Source organism: Citrus clementina, unplaced genomic scaffold, assembly GCF_000493195.1.
Source record: "Citrus clementina cultivar Clemenules unplaced genomic scaffold, Citrus_clementina_v1.0 scaffold_7, whole genome shotgun sequence".
In the NCBI taxonomy this organism is placed as follows: Eukaryota; Viridiplantae; Streptophyta; class Magnoliopsida; order Sapindales; family Rutaceae; genus Citrus; species Citrus x clementina.
In genome coordinates this window covers 13,747,143-13,753,554 of record NW_006262075.1, presented here as the reverse complement: position 1 = coordinate 13,753,554, position 6,412 = coordinate 13,747,143, and positions in this window count along the sequence as shown.

The following is a 6,412-nucleotide window of genomic DNA, read 5'->3' as shown; positions in this document are numbered from 1 at the left end:
CATATCATCCTCAAACCGACAGCCAAACCGAGGTAATTAACCAATGCCTTGAACAATACTTGAGATGTTTTGTTCATCAGTGGCCACGGAAGTGGCACTCCTATTTACCGTGGGCTAAGTTTTGGTATAACACCACCTTCCATATCTCCACCGGGATGATCCCATTTCAAGCTCTATATGGGAGACCTCCTCCAACAGTGCCAAGGTACGAGCTGGGTGCCTCGCCGGTGCACGAAGTTGATCAAACCTTGATATCCCGAGATGAGCTACTGCTGCAACTGAAGAAAAACTTAACCACCGCAGCTAACAGAATGAAGCAAATAGCTGACGTGGGCCGCCGCGACATTGAATTCAAACGGGGCGATATGGTGTTTTTAAAACTCCAGCCCTACCGTCAATCATCTGTGTTTAAATGGGCACATCAAAAGTTGGCTTGCAGGTATTTTGGGCCGTATTCCATCCTCCGTAAAATCGGCGCCATTGCTTATGAACTACAACTACCAGCACATGCCAAAATTCATCCGGTGTTTCACGTCTCTCTGCTTAAAAAAGCCGTGGGTGATTTCCTCTCCACCAGCACCGAAGTGCTACCTGTGACTGATGACGGATTGGTGATACTGGAACCTGAGGCTGTCATTGACACACGCTGGTTGAAAAGGGGAGGAAAGCTGCTTGAACAAAGTTTGGTCCGTTGGAAGCATTTGCCAATCGAAGACGCCACCTGGGGGGACACCACAATGCTGCACCAACAGTTTCCCAATCTGACCCTTGAGGACAAGGGTATTCTTCGAGGATGGGGCAATGATAGACAGCAAATGCATGAGCCACGAAGATCTGGAAGAATCCAAAGCCAAATCCTAAGTTTGCTACGTGAGGGCATGAGTCCCATGCAAGCCATGCATGAAACATGCACGTGCTGAGATTGTGAAGATACGTGCTGGAGCTGGAGCCGGAGCCGTGATCTAGGAATACGCTTATCAACGATTGTGCAGCGAGTAAGGAGGGAAGCTAAAATACGGAAGTTGTTTTCGATTCTCTTTCGATATCAAATTCTTAGCTAAGTTGTTATACTCGTTTATTTAGCCGTAATTGTAGGATGGAAACCAAAGTCTTGTTATTATAAATAAGCTCCAGAATATGAATAAAAGTATTGAGAATTCTAAACAACAATTATTTGGTCCTTTCTCGCCATAAGCAGAAAACTATCACTTGTGTTACGCGTGATCATTGGCTGTCTCTGACTGGGACCTATCAATAATGCTTATAAAAATTGAAGAACAAGACAGAGCCAAAATACGAGAAGCAAATGTTTCCAAAAAGTTCACTACGAAGACATGTGGAGTCTTTATTATAAATGCAAAGAAATTGTGCAAACAAGAATGGATATATCCAAATAGATCAGTGAATGAGGATCCAGTTCAGTTGTTCTCCAAGAAAGTTAAAGTCTCACTGATCGAATTGAAAACATAGACCAAAATTGAGTTTAAGGGAAAAAAGAAATTAGAACAGCTAGTAAATGAGCTGAGAGATATGAGCACTATATTGTAATAGAAGGCATCAAAATAATTAAAAGGTAAATTAATGAATTTACTTAATGAAAAATTCTATTGGCAACAAAGATCAAGGGCAGAGTGCCTTAAAGAAAGGAATAAAAACACCAAGTTTTTCCATTCCAAAGCTTCCACGAGAAAGAGAACTAATATAATTATGTAGAAATATTGATGCGAATAACAAGTGTACTGAAACCTATCAAACCGACCAGTTAGAAGTAGTTTTGTAGAGCTTGCCAGCAAGGGTTTCAAAAGACATCAATGCTCAATTGGATTAACTTTTTCAATGGAGAAATTTACAGTAGCTCTAGTGTAAATGGGGCTAACGAAAACACTAGGTGCAGATGGATTACCAGCCGCTTTCTTCAAAAAACATTAAACAATAGTTACATAAAGAGTCATAGTAATCTGTCTGTATATTCTCCACGAAGGAGGTAATCTAACTCCTATCAATGACACTTATATTGCTTTGCTTCCGAAGATTGCTAAGCCTAGGTAAGTAACATAATATACGTCTATTAGTCTATGCAATGTAATTTACATAATTATAACTAAGACAATAGCTAATAGACTTAAATAGAAACTACATCATGTGATATCCCTTGCTCAGAGCGCTTTTATCCCTAATAGGCTCATTACAAACAACATAATTATAGGGTATAAGTGCCTTCATAAGATTAAACATAAAAAGGAGAAAAGGAATGGCTTAATGGCTTCTAAACTTGACATTAGCAAGGCATATGCTATAATAGAATGGAGTTTTTTACAGAATGCCATGCATAAGTTTGGCTTCACATCAAAGTGGATTAATCTAATCATAAGATGTATTTCCATTGCATCTTTTTTAGTTTTGATTAATGGAGTCACCAAGGGCCTAATTCTACCTTAACTGTGTCTTAGACAAGGCTGCCATTTATCCCCTTACCTCTTTATTATATATGCAAAAGTTTTTTTTTTTAATCTTTTGACATTGATTGAAGCAAACCAGAGCATTCATGGACTAAGATTTAGTATAAAGTTAAAAATCACACATATTTTCTTTGCTGACAGTAGCTTAATCTTCGCTAAGGCTTCAATAAGGATTGTACAAACTTAAAAGCTATTTTTGACTGTTATGCCACTACGTTTCACCAAATCTTCAATTATGAAAAGTCATTTATATTCTTTTCAGGCAACGTGCAAACTAATTAGATTTCAACTATCAAGAATATTTTCCAATTAAATGTTGTTGCTAAACATGAAAGATATTTTGGCTTTCCTTCCGTGGTGGGTAGAAAAAAAAAAGATTTGTCTCAATGACGTCAAGTTGAAAATTTATGAGCAAGATCTTTAACTGGCAAAGTAAATATTTTACAAATGGAGAGAGATAGATTCTCTACCAAGCTAGTGATTCAGGCTGTGACTACTTTTACAGTGACTGTTTTCAAGATTCCAGTTGGTTTATATGAAGACATTTAAAAGGTCATTACTAATTTTTGGTAGCATCCCAATGAATATCAAAGGTTAATTCATTGGGCCAGGTGGGAAATGATCTATCAATCAAAAAGGAGAAAAGAACTAGGCTTTCGAGACTTATCAAGCTTTAATCAATCTTAAGTTGCAAAGTAGGTTAGAGAATCTTAAAATCTCCAAATTCCTTTGTGGCTAAAATCTTGAAAACTAGTTATTACAGAGATTCAAATTTCCTTAATATAAGATTGGCTACAAACCATCTTATATGTAGAGAAGTATTGTGTGGAGAAGGCATGTCATTATTAAAGAAAGTAAATAGAGAATAGGCAATGGAGAAATAGTGAAGATATACAAGAACAATTAGATTCATAGGCCTAAAACCTTTAGAATAATATCTCCACTAACTTTGCAAGCTGATTTTACAGTAGCTTCATTAATAGATAAGGATAACAGATGGAAAGAGGAAGAGATAATGCAACATTTTAGGATAGAACATGTAGAGATGATCCTAAAAATTCCACTTCTGAGAGCTTCAAAAGTGATAAAATCTTATGGCATTACAATAAATGGGAAATTACTCAGTGAAGAATGGTTATCAATTAAAGATTTTTATGTGGAAAGCATCAAAGAACTTACTACGTATAGTTGTAAATTTATGGAAGAAAAAAGTTCTTCAAGATCCGCAGTGCCAGAAATGTAGAAAACAAGAAGAATTTGTTACTCATGCTCTTCTCAATTGCAATTCATCAAAAAAGAAATGGACGCTCTCAATATTTGGCAAAGATGCTTATAGCCTCACTTCACAGAATTTGATGAGTGGATTAAAATGGTTAGCAAAGAAAAAAAGCAAAGTTAAATTGAAGTGATAGTTGCATTGCGTTGGACAGGTTGATAAGCAAGGAATCTTTAGCTTTTTGAAAACTTGTGGAGTCATACAAAAGAATTAAGATGCCTTTTTCTGCAGTAAAGGCCAAGACAAGTAGTAGCAAATCTTGTAAAATAGAGATAGAAGAATGGATCAAAATCAATGTAAATGCAACAATGAAATTAGAAGAATAAATTGCTGGTATTGGGTTTGTGCCTCGAAATTCAAATGGGGATGTTGTAACAACTGGAATGAAAGATCAACTTTCACAGGTGAAGTCTCATATGCAGAGACTGAAGTAACCCTATGGGGTATAGAAGTTGCAGAGTCCATTGGCCACAATTCATTGATTATAGAATTCAACTCACAAGAGCTAGTTGATTTATGCCTTAATAAAAAAGACAATAGAAAATAAACTTTTTAGGTGAATTTTGAGATTCAACAAGTGATGGATAGATTGAAAAGCATTAAGATTCAGCATAAGAAGAGAGCTTGTAATTCATTAGCTCATTCTATAATTAAATTAGCTCCAGACAAGTTAGAGCTTGATATACAACTGAGACAATATCCAACTCAACTCATGTACTTATTTTCTGTTTTAAATTATTAAAGACATACTTTCTCATTAAAAAAAAATGAAAATATTAAGATTCACGATACTAACACTTTGAAAAAATAAGTAATAAAGCAACTCCAAATTATAAAAAGTCTAAAAGCCTATGAAAAAAAATAAATCTAACAAAAAATTTCAAAATGAAATTATCTAGGTCCATTATCTACAAGACGAACCTATTTAAGAATTCTTAAAATTCGGACATGACAAAATGCCTAAGAGCATGATTTAACAAAAATTACTTAGAAACATCTTTTACAATGAATGATTTAAGTACATAGAAAATATTTCCAAGTAAAATGTTCAAAAAACGAGTTCTCAACAAAGTGCTGAAACGTGGTTCTATAAGGAATGACTTAGGTTCTTAAAAATTAATTATAAGTAAAATGCGCAGGAATCAAGTTTTCTACAAAACGACAAATGTGTATTTCTACAAATAATAACCTGAGTCCATTTTTTTACAAAGAATAATCTAGGTATGTAAAAAATATTTTTAAGTAAAATGTCACAAGAGCGAATTTTTGACAAAAAAAACTAAAGGCATGATAGTACAAAAATAATATACGTCTATTCTCTACAAGAATGACCAAAGTACATAGAAAGTATTCTAAATAAATTGTTTAAAAGCAAAAATTGACCAAATGCCTAAGGGGATGATTATACAAAAATGACCTAGATACATTCTCTACAAGAATAACCAAGGAATTTAGAAAGTATTCTAAACAAATTGTCTAAAGGCAAGAATCGCAAAAGTACCTAAAGGTATGATTCTACAAATATGAAAAACATTTATTTTCTATGAGAATGAAATAAATATATAGAAAACATTCTTAGTAAAGAACCTGACAGCAACTTTACGGAATGGACTAACGGGCAAACATATATTTACGGAATGAGCCTATGGGCCAACAAACATTCTCTTGAACGATCTTATGGGAACAAAAATACAATTTATGAAATAAGCCTACATGCTAATAAACATTCCACAGATTGCGCCTAGAGACAAACAAACGTTTTATAGAATGAGTATATGAGCCAACAAACATTCTACAACATGAGATACGGAGCAAAAATGCATTATATGGAATGAGCATACAAGCCAACAAAAATTTTATAGAATGCATCTATCGGTAGACATACATTCTATAAAATAAGCGTACAGTTAGGGTGGGCAAAAAAGCTTGGGTCGGCCCAAGCCCAGTTCGGCCCGACCCTCACACATGAGGGCCTGGACAAGGGCTCAAGAAAAAAAGGCCAGGCCAGGCCTAGGCCCACCATTTAAAAATAATAAATTTATAAATTAGAATAATATAATTAAAATTGAAAAGTAACTTAAAAATTAAAAAAAAAATTAAGTTCTTAATTTATAAATCAATGATGATGCAAAAAGCTAAGTTTATGATACTAAACTCTCTTTTTTGTTTTAAGTAATTAAGAGAGCGTTTGAATTAGAGAATCCAGTATTAAAGAAAATTAAAATTATGAGCTTTTATTTACTTTATTTATTATTTTATTTTGAAATATTCATTTTCTTTAATTTATCTATGATTATAGTAGCTTGTTGATCATTAATTTATTTTAAATTTATAATAATTTTAAAAAATAAATAAAGCCCAAGACCGGCCTAGGCCCACAATAGATCCGGCCCCAGCTCAGGTCCTCATGCTAAACTTGAAGCGGGCTTGGACTTAGGCTTGAAAAGGCCTGGCCCAAGTCCGTTTTTTGCCATTCTTACGTACAGTCCAACAAACATTCTACAAAATGTATCTACGAGCAATCAGCTTAAGAGCCAAACTCAAGTCCAAACCCATTAAAAATTAAGAACCCAAAAAATTTTATATTGCAAATTAGATCCCTTATAATTACAATTATTTTAAACTTTTAAAAATTTTATATCCGGCATCATGACGTAATGTATGGTTAGGGTGCAAT